This window comes from Salvelinus alpinus, chromosome 3, assembly GCF_045679555.1.
Source record: "Salvelinus alpinus chromosome 3, SLU_Salpinus.1, whole genome shotgun sequence".
Taxonomy (NCBI): domain Eukaryota; kingdom Metazoa; phylum Chordata; class Actinopteri; order Salmoniformes; family Salmonidae; genus Salvelinus; species Salvelinus alpinus.
Genome location: NC_092088.1, coordinates 89,757,096 through 89,768,432, shown reverse-complemented (window position 1 = coordinate 89,768,432; position 11,337 = coordinate 89,757,096).

The following is an 11,337-nucleotide window of genomic DNA, read 5'->3' as shown; positions in this document are numbered from 1 at the left end:
CAGTAAACATTACACATACAGAAGTTTCAAAACAATAAAGACATTACAAATGTCATATTATATATATGCAGTGTTGTAACAATGTACAAATGGTTAAAGCACACAAGTTAAAATAAATAAACATAAATATGGGTTGTATTTACAGTGGTGTTTGTTCTTCACTGGTTGCCCTTTTCTTGTGGCAACAGGTCACAAATCTTGCTGCTGTGATGGCACACTGTGGAATTTCACCCAGTAGATATGGGAGTTTATCAAAATTGGATTTGTTTTCGAATTCTTTGTGGATCTGTGTAATCTGAGGGAAATATGTCTCTCTAATATGGTCATACATTGGGCAGGAGGTTAGGAAGTGCAGCTCAGTTTCCACCTCATTTTGTGGGCAGTGTGCACATAGCCTGTCTTCTCTTGAGAGCCATGTCTGCCTACGGCGGCCTTTCTCAATAGCAAGGCTATGCTCACTGAGTCTGTACATAGTCAAAGCTTTCCTTAAGTTTGGGTCAGTCACAGTGGTCAGGTATTCTGCCACTGTGTACTCTCTGTTTAGGGCCAAATAGCATTCTAGTTTGCTCTGTTTTTTTGTTAATTCTTTCCAATGTGTCAAGTAATTATCTTTTTGTTTTCTCATGATTTGGTTGGGTCTAATTGTGCTGTTGTCCTGGGGCTCTGTGGGGTGTGTTTGTGTTTGTGAACAGAGCCCTAGGACCAGCTTGCTTAGGGGACTCTTCTCCAGGTTCATCTCTCTGTAGGTGATGGCTTTGTTATGGAAGGTTTGGGAATCGCTTCCTTTTAGGTGGTTGTAGAATTTAACGGCTCTTTTCTGGATTTTGATAATTAGTGGGTATCGGCCTAATTCTGCTATCTATCTATCTATCTATCTATCTATCTATCTATCTATCTATCTATCTATCTATCTATCTATCTATCTATCTATCTATCTATCTATCTATCTATCTATCTATCTATCTATCTATCTATCTATCTATCTATCTATCTATCTATCTATCTATCTTTCTATCTATCTATCTATCTATCTATCTATCTATCTATCTATCTATCTATCTATCTATCTATCTATCTATCTATCTATCTATCTATCTATCTATCTATCTATCTATCTATCTATCTATCTATCTATCTATCTATCTATCTATCTATCTAGGCTGGTACACTGTTCTGTAAGAGGGACATTTCTCTCTCTTGGCTGGTACACTGGGCTGTAAGAGGGACATTTCTCTCTCTTGGCTGGTACACTGTTCTGTAAGAGGGACATTTCTCTCTCTTGGCTGGTACACTGTTCTGTAAGAGGGACATTTCTCTCTCTTGGCTGGTACACTGGGCTGTAAGAGGGACATTTCTCTCTCTTGGCTGGTACACTGTTCTGTAAGAGGGACATTTCTCTCTCTTGGCTGGTACACTGGGCTGTAAGAGGGACATTTCTCTCTCTTGGCTGGTACACTGTTCTGTAAGAGGGACATTTCTCTCTCTTGGCTGGTACACTGTTCTGTAAGAGGGACATTTCTCTCTCTTGGCTGGTACACTGTTCTGTAAGAGGGACATTTCTCTCTCTTGGCTGGTACACTGGGCTGTAAGAGGGACATTTCTCTCTCTTGGCAGGTACACTGGGCTGTAAGAGGGACATCTGCTTTTGATGGAGCTCATCCTTTCGTCGTGATGGGAGATGTGGTCTGTCGATGAAATTCAATTGCAGACACACACACACACATGCACTCTCTCTCTCTCACACACACACACAATATGCTCTCTACTCTTTTCTATTTTTTCCAATGACTTGCTACTGGCATTGAACAAAGCATGTGTGTCCATGTATGCTGATGATTCAACCATATACGCATCAGTAATCACAGCTACTGAAGTTACTGAAACCCTTCACAATGAGTTGCAGTTAGTTTTGGAATGGGTGGCCAGGAATAAACTGGTCCTGAACATCTCTAGAACTAAGAGCAATGTATTTTATACAAATAATTCCCTATGCTCTAGACTTCAGCTGAATCTGTAATGAATGATGTGGCTGTTGAGGAGGCTAAATTACTTGGTGTAACCTTAGATTGTAAACTGTCATGGTCAAACATATACATTCAATGGTTGTAAAGATGGGGAGAGGTCTGTCCGTAATAAAAATATGCTCTGCTTTTTTGACACCACACTCCACAAAGCAAGTCCTGCAGGCTCTTGTGATCGAGTGCTGCAAGGAAAGACCTAGTTAAGCTGCAGCTGGCCCCAGACAGAGCGTCACGTCTTGCTTTTCATTGTCATCAGAAGGCTAATATAAATACTATGCATGACCAGTTTATCTTAGCTAAGAGTTGAGGAGAGACTAACTACATCACTTCTTCCAAAATGTTTGCATAACTTACACACAGCTCTGACACACACACTTTGTCACGGCAGCTTCCCCTCTCTGGCGCACGAGGGCGCCAGGCTGCTCATCATTACACACACCTGTCACCATTGTTACTTGCACCAGTGCTTCATCGGACTCACCTGGACTCCATCACGTCATTGATTGCCTCCCCTATATTCGTCACTTTCTCAGTTTCATTCCCGTGTCAGCATTGGTGTTGTCAAATTTACAAAAAAAGGATCCAAACATTTCAGAGGTCCCTGTACGCATGGCACTCAAGGGTAAAGAAAGCACCTAATTTTCCAAACAACTAGGCTGCCCACAACAGCTGAAACAGAGCAGTACCTAGCCAATTGCTTTGCCCTAGTTTTTGTCAGACCCTCAATCTGAAGGCCACACACTGCAAGCCTGTGTACGTGGCTGAGACTGCCAAATATCAGAGCCACCAGCTTGCACCTCCACCCCAGGGTGTCCCAGCGTGCCTCTAGGGGCTGGTATTTAAGCAGCTTCTTGGCAAAGTTCTGCTCCATGTAGGCGTCCAATGATCAGCCCACTTCCAAAATGAGCACCTCCCCCTGGCCTCCCCCCACAACAACAATATCTGGTGTATTTGGTACACAGGAAAAAACATCATCATCAACATCAAACCAGCTTCCCTTTTTGTGCTGTTGGTGAGACTACCTGTCTCACCTCGCTGGTTATCAGATCAATAAGGCAGTCATGTCTAGCAATGTACAAATCCTTGTATGAACAGCAGCCAGTCACAACATGGGCAATGGACACCATCACATGTGGCTCATGTAGAATAGAACATGATACCAATGAGTGTTGTCCTGGATGTAGGATGAGATGTTACCTCATGGGTGACAGAAGCCTCCACAACATCACCGCGATCTGCCACAACTGCATCAGAGGCAGTCACTGGCTCAGTTTGCATATCAGTCGGTGTCCACCTGAGCTCCAGTCCTGTTGCACAGGTCGTTGAGGTCCGGCCAGTCTGACCGGACTCCAAAGCCCGCATTACGAGTGTTCAATTTTCCATTGGCCTTCCTCCTGAAGCCCAGGAAGTTGTTCTCTGTGTCCCTGGCCAGTGAACCTTCGTCCTCCGTTGGTCCAGAAGTAGGGAGGCTAACTCCTTAACTGTCACGTCATCAATGTTGAGCATGTTCAAAAGGTGAGTCAGCCTGGTAGCAGTGTAAATCCACTCATTATTCGGGATACCTAAACCCCTCTATCTTTGGCTCAGGAAGACAACGTTACGTGGTGTGTGTTTAAGCAGAGCCACTTTCTCACCACTTGAACAGTTGTGTTATTCATTGCACATTTGCAAGCAGATGTTGAATCTTTTCTAGGGCCACCTCTCTCACAGCTTCTAGCTTCATGCCCACGGGCAGAAGGGAACCAAGCCTGGTTGAATACTCATGGACAAGCTCCTCAACTTGTTCCCCCCACTTGCCAGCAACATTAAACCCCACATCCAGTCGGACCAGATGTTCTCAAGTCACAGACACACACACACACACACACACACACACACACACACACACACACACACACACACACACACACACACACACACACACACACACACACACACACACACACACACACACACACACACACACACACACACACACACACACACACACACACACACACACACACACACACACACACACACACACACACCAGGGGTCATATAGTAGTTGATTTGGGAAAAGTGTGTAATTGTTCTGTCCTGCACTGGAGACCTAGCTGCCCTCCATGCAGCCGATTTCTTATAGAATAGCTCTGTAAAAAAAATACATCTGATTTTGTTATATCTTTGTATTATTTATATCTGAGGATTTGTATGGAAGCAGATAGAAGTTTGCAGCCGATTTCTTATAGAATAGCTCTGTAAAAAAAATACATCTGATTTTGTTATATCTTTGTATTATTTATACCTGAGGATTTGTATGGAAGCAGATAGAAGTTTAAGGTCTGTTTTCCCTGACCTAGAATACATCTACTGCTAGAGTTAAAAGCATGCTGAATGCCGAATCTCTAAAAGTGTTTTGTAGTCCAGGAATAGTCGTTGTGTCTGGGAAACCAGCCCTACGGGTTTATCTGAAAAGCGGAGGTTCCTTAGATCCTCTTATCGTACAGTCATTGTTATTTCTATTATTTAATGCACACTAGCAGTTCCACAGTCTGACAGTTGAACTGAGAATGTTTTCCTGGTCTACAGTAACTTTTATTTTCATCTCTGCAATTAGAATAAATCATTGCAATATGTGACATGAAAAGATTTAATAATAAAGTCTTATTCTGCAAACTGGATGCATTTACTGTATCTGTCAAGGGTATATCCTATTTTACCATAGGAAAAAAAGTCCAAGTCCAAAACCATGTTAATACTACAAAACCTTTAATTGAAACCTCCATTCCTATCTCAAAATGACTCAATTGAAATGGAATTTACCCCAACCCTGATCCATTTTGGCATACATGTTTGCATAGGCACTAGAAAAGTTTACTGCTTGCTTTGATGTCTCCCTCTCTGGGCTATAATTGCGTCTTTCGACAATGCTTCAAGAAGGCTAAGCAGGGTACAGTGCTTTCAGCTCTTTTTGACTTCTCAGGTATGATTCTTCAAACTGGATCTAGTCAGGGGATAAACTGGCTCTAGATAAACTGGCTCTAGTCAGGGGATAAACTGGCTCTAGATAAACTGGCTCTAGTCAGGGGATAAACTGGCTCTAGATAAACTGGCACTAGATAAACTGGCTCTAGTCAGGGGATAAACTGGCTCTAGATAAACTGGCACTAGATAAACTGGCTCTAGTCAGGGGATAAACTGGCTCTAGATAAACTGGCTCTAGTCAGGGGATAAACTGGCTCTAGATAAACTGGCACTAGATAAACTGGCTCTAGATAAACTGGCTCTAGTCAGGGGGTAAACTGGCTCTAGATAAACTGGCTCTAGTCAGGGGGTAAACTGGCTCTAGATAAACTGGCACTAGTCAGGGGGTAAACTGGCTCTAGATAAACTGTCTCTAGTCAGGGGATAAACTGGCTCTAGATAAACTGGCTCTAGTCAGGGGGTAAACTGGCTCTAGATAAACTGGCTCTAGTCAGGGGGTAAACTGGCTCTAGTCAGGGGATAAACTGGCTCTAGATAAACTGGCTCTAGTCAGGGGATAAACTGGCTCTAGATAAACTGGCACTAGTCAGGGGGTAAACTGGCTCTAGATAAACTGGCTCTAGTCAGGGGATAAACTGGCTCTAGATAAACTGGCTCTAGTCAGGGGATAAACTGGCTCTAGATAAACTGGCTCTAGTCAGGGGATAAACTGGCTCTAGATAAACTGGCTCTAGTCAGGGGATAAACTGGCTCTAGATAAACTGGCACTAGTCAGGGGGTAAAATGGCTCTAGTCAGGGGATAAACTGGCTCTAGATAAACTGGCTCTAGTCAGGGGGTAAACTGGCTCTAGATAAACTGGCTCTAGTCAGGGGGTAAACTGGCTCTAGTCAGGGGATAAACTGGCTCTAGATAAACTGGCTCTAGTCAGGGGATAAACTGGCTCTAGATAAACTGGCACTAGTCAGGGGATAAACTGGCTCTAGATAAACTGGCACTAGTCAGGGGATAAACTGGCTCTAGATAAACTGGCTCTAGTCAGGGGGTAAACTGGCTCTAGTCAGGGGGTAAACTGGCTCTAGTCAGGGGGTAAACTGGCTCTAGTCAGGGGGTAAACTGGCTCTAGATAAACTGGCACTAGTCAGGGGGTAAACTGGCTCTAGTCAGGGGGTAAACTGGCTCTAGTCAGGGGGTAAACTGGCTCTAGTCAGGGGGTAAACTGGCTCTAGATAAACTGGCTCTAGTCAGGGGGTAAACTGGCTCTAGTCAGGGGGTAAACTGGCTCTAGATAAACTGGCACTAGTCAGGGGATAAACTGGCTCTAGATAAACTGGCACTAGTCAGGGGATAAACTGGCTCTAGATAAACTGGCTCTAGTCAGGGGATAAACTGGCTCTAGATAAACTGGCTCTAGTCAGGGGATAAACTGGCTCTAGATAAACTGGCTCCAGTCAGGGGGTAAACTGGCTCTAGTCAGGGGGTAAACTGGCTCTAGATAAACTGGCTCTAATCAGGGGGTAAACTGGCTCTAGATAAACTGGCTCTAGTCAGGGGATAAACTGGCTCTAGATAAACTGGCTCCAGTCAGGGGATAAACTGTCTCTAGTCAGGGGATAAACTGGCTCTAGATAAACTGGCTCTAGTCAGGGGGTAAACTGGCTCTAGATAAACTGGCTCCAGTCAGGGGGTAAACTGGCTCTAGTCAGGGGGTAAACTGGCTCTAGATAAACTGGCTCTAGTCAGGGGATAAACTGGCTCTAGTCAGGGGATAAACTGGCTCTAGATAAACTGGCTCTAGTCAGGGGGTAAACTGGCTCTAGATAAACTGGCTCCAGTCAGGGGGTAAACTGGCTCTAGTCAGGGGGTAAACTGGCTCTAGATAAACTGGCTCTAGTCAGGGGATAAACTGGCTCTAGATAAACTGGCTCCAGTCAGGGGGTAAACTGGCTCTAGTCAGGGGGTAAACTGGCTCTAGATAAACTGGCTCTAGTCAGGGGGTAAACTGGCTCTAGTCAGGGGGTAAACTGGCTCTAGTCAGGGGGTAAACTGGCTCTAGATAAACTGGCTCTAGTCAGGGGGTAAACTGGCTCTAGTCAGGGGGTAAACTGGCTCTAGTCAGGGGGTAAACTGGCTCTAGTCAGGGGGTAAACTGGCTCTAGATAAACTGGCTCTAGTCAGGGGATAAACTGGCTCTAGATAAACTGGCTCTAGTCAGGGGATAAACTGGCTCTAGATAAACTGGCACTAGTCAGGGGGTAAACTGGCTCTAGATAAACTGGCTCCAGTCAGGGGGTAAACTGGCTCTAATCAGGAGATAAACTGGCTCTAATCAGGAGATAAACTGGCACTAGGAAGGATATATAGTGTTGTGTTTATTAGGATCCCTCTTCATTACTCTCCCACATAATTAACTAACATCATTAACAAGGGATTATACATGAGTGAATCATCACACACACACACACACACACGTGCTCTTTCTCTCTATCTCTCTTTCTATCCCTCCAACCCTCTCTTCATCTCTCCCTGTTTTTATTCCTTCTCCAGCTGGAGGAGATGCTCCCTGGTTCTGTTTGCTGGGTTGGCAGATTGTTTTCCCGGTGCAACCTCTTAAATCTTCCCCCTCTCATCTCTCATCCTCTCTATTGTTTTTAGGGCTGTTTGATTTGGTTCCCACGGAGCTTAGTGGTCGTAACTCTGCGCTTTGGACGGAATATGGAAGTCAGGACACTGAAACTGTCCCAGGGACACCAAACTGCTCCAGACATCCCAGGTTGCACATTACTTTGTGATGCATCAAGTGATGTCCATGCATACCGAGTAGGCTGGTAAACTAATGTGGATATTTGAACATGTATCGATGCTGTTTTGACTTACAAGCGTTATTTCTTACCCCGCTGTTCTTTTTGGACAGTTACATTCAATGCTTACCTTGACTTTACCCCCTAGTTGACTAAGATAACATTCCAATGTACATCAACCATCTGGGAAAGAGCTAGAGAAGACAGGAGAGAGGTTGATGGGGGGGGGGTTGCGTTGGTGTCTTCCATCGATGTATATCAACCGGGGCCAAACCTGCTTTGCTGCAGGTTTTGCTGCACGACCCCATCCCTTGTGGTTGAATAGACAGCAGTGGTTGGCACATCGTATGACCAAACAATCAAGAAAACTCATCCAAGTATGAGCAAATGATAGACGGTGATCAACAGTGCCAGACAAGGATGACAGTGTTCTGAAGCAAAGTTTTGGAGTAGAGTTTGGCCCTGGGTGATGTGAGACTTGGAGACTGTGGGTGATGTGAGACTTGGAGACTGTGGGTGATGTGAGACTTGGAGACTGTGGGTGATGTGAGACTTGGAGACTGTGGGTGATGTGAGACTTGGAGACTGTGGGTGATGTGAGACTTGGGGGTGTGGGTGATGTGAGACTTGGAGACTGTGGGTGATGTGAGAAGTGGAGACTGTGGGTGATGTGAGACTTGGAGACTGTGGGTGATGTGAGACTTGGAGACTGTGGGTGATGTGAGACTTGGAGACTGTGGGTGATGTGAGACTTGGAGAGTGTGGGTGATGTGAGACTTGGAGACTGTGGGTGATGTGAAAAGTGGAGACTGTGGGTGATGTGAGAAGTGGAGACTGTGGGTGATGTGAGACTTGAAGAATGTGGGTGATGTGAGACTTGGAGACTGTGGGTGATGTGAGACTTGGAGACTGTGGGTGATGTGAGACTTGGAGACTGTGGGTGATGTGAGACTTGGAGACTGTGGGTGATGTGAGACTTGGAGACTGTGGGTGATGTGAGACTTGGAGACTGTGGGTGATGTTTATTTGCTTTCAGAGAGATTCCAAGTTCATATTATTTTATTTTCTCCTTTGCAGGAATTCTCATTTCCTGTCATGTCAGAAGGGAACATGATGGGAGTGGATTTCAACGCAGTGTGTGTGTCCAATGTGTGTGTGTGTGTGTGTGTGTGTGTGTGTGTGTGTGTGTGTGTGTGTGTGTGTGTGTGTGTGTGTGTGTGTGTGTGTGTGTGTGTGTGTGTGTGTGTGTGTGTGTGTGTTTAAGTCAACAGTGAGGAGAAGGGTGTTTGTGGTGGCACAATGCCTGGCCACAAACACACACACACACACACACACACACACACACACACACACACACACACACACACACACACACACACACACACACACACACACACACACACACACACACACACACACACACACACACACACACACACACACACACAGAGAGACACACAGACACACACACACATTTGATTTCTCCAAGCTGTTAGGCCAAGAAAACCCCCTAGTCCTAGGGCACAAACGGTGCCCTATCCCCTATATGCTGCACCCCTTGGGTCCTGGTCAAAACTAGTGCAATGATTCCATAGGGAATAGGGTGCCATTTAGGACGCAGTCCCAGTCTTCAATGCTGGGTAGCCTTTCAATGAAGGGGACAGTTCAGCATTCCTGAAAGGCCTGAGCACAGATGGAAATTCCAGATAGTTCTCAGACTGCTGGCAACAGGGAACACACACACACACACGCAAATACACACACACACACAGTACAGGCAGGATGGCACTTTGACCCAGTGTCTCCATGAAGTTTATAGAGCTGGCCGTGAAGTTTAGAGTTGGCCGTGTTGTTGGCCGTGTTGTTGGCTGTGTTGTTGGCCGTGTTGTTGGCCGTGTTGCTGGCTGTGTTGTTGGCCATGTTGTTGGCTGTGTTGTTGGCCGTGTTGTTGGCCGTGTTGCTGGCCGTGTTGTTGGCCGTGTTGCTGGCTGTGTTGTTGGCAGAGTTGCTTGCCATGTTGCTGGCTGTGTTGTTGGCAGAGTTGTTGGCAGTGTTGTTGGCCGTGTTGCTGGCTGTGTTGTTGGCAGAGTTGCTGGCCATGTTGCTGGCCGTGTTGTTGGCTGTGTTGTTGGCCGTGTTGTTGGCCGTGTTGCTGGCTGTGTTGTTGGCAGAGTTGTTGGCCATGTTGCTGGCTGTGTTGTTGGCAGAGTTGTTGGCCGTGTTGCTGGCTGTGTTGTTGGCCGTGTTGTTGGCCGTGTTGCTGGCTGTGTTGTTGGCCGTGTTGCTGGCTGTGTTGTTGGCAGAGTTGCTGGCCATGTTGCTGGCTGTGTTGTTGGCAGAGTTGTTGGCCGTGTTTCTGGCTGTGTTGTTGGCCGTGTTGTTGGCCGTGTTGCTGGCTGTGTTGTTGGCAGAGTTGTTGGCCGTGTTGCTGGCTGTGTTGTTGGCCGTGTTGCTGGCTGTGTTGTTGGCAGAGTTGCTGGCCGTGTTGCTGGCTGTGTTGTTGGCAGAGTTGCTGGCCATGTTGCTGGCTGTGTTGTTGGCAGAGTTGCTGGCCGTGTTGCTGGCCGTGTTGTTGGCAGAGTTGCTGGCCGTGTTGCTGGCCGTGTTGTTGGCAGAGTTGTTGGCCGTGTTGCTGGCTGTGTTGTTGGCCATGTTGCTGGCCATGTTGCTGGACCTGTTGTTGGACGTGTTGCTGGCTATTCTTGCTCGCTGTGTTGCTGGCCGTGAAGTTGGCCGTGTTGCTGGTCGTGTTGCTGGCCATGTTGTTGGCCGTGTTGTTGGCCCTGTTCAAACATCTCCTCTCTCTCTCTCTCCAAAGTCAACCGTCTGTCAGGGATCTAATGCCATTTGAACAGAATCGTTTTACACACATCCAAAATAATAACACATTAACTCTGTCGTAGATCTGATGCCATTTGAACAGAGAGGTTTTACACACATCCAAAATAATAACACATTAACTCTGTCGGAGATCTGATGCCATTTGAACAGAGAGGTTTTACACACATCCAAAATAATAACACATTAACTCTGTCAGAGATCTGATGCCATTTGAACAGAGAGGTTTTACACACATCCAAAATAATAACACATTAACTCTGTCGGAGATCTGATGCCATTTGAACAGAGAGGTTTTACACACATCCAAAATAATAACACATTAACTCTGTCGGAGATCTGATGCCATTTGAACAGAGAGGTTTTACACACATCCAAAATAATAACACATTAACTCTGTCGGAGATCTGATGCCATTTGAACAGAGAGGTTTTACACACATCCAAAATAATAACACATTAACTCTGTCGGAGATCTGATGCCATTTGAACAGAGAGGTTTTACACTCATCTGTAAGGACCGATGCCGGAGATGAGAAGCAGGTACTGGGAGTCAACATTTAATCAGGAACTGACAGGTAACAGAACTGCGTCAGCACACGGGTAAACAAAGACAAACGACAATTAATGCTGAAGCAGGGAACAGAGCGGGGAACCAGACATATATAGGTATGGTAATGACAGAGGTGATTGAGTCCAGGTGAGTCCAATA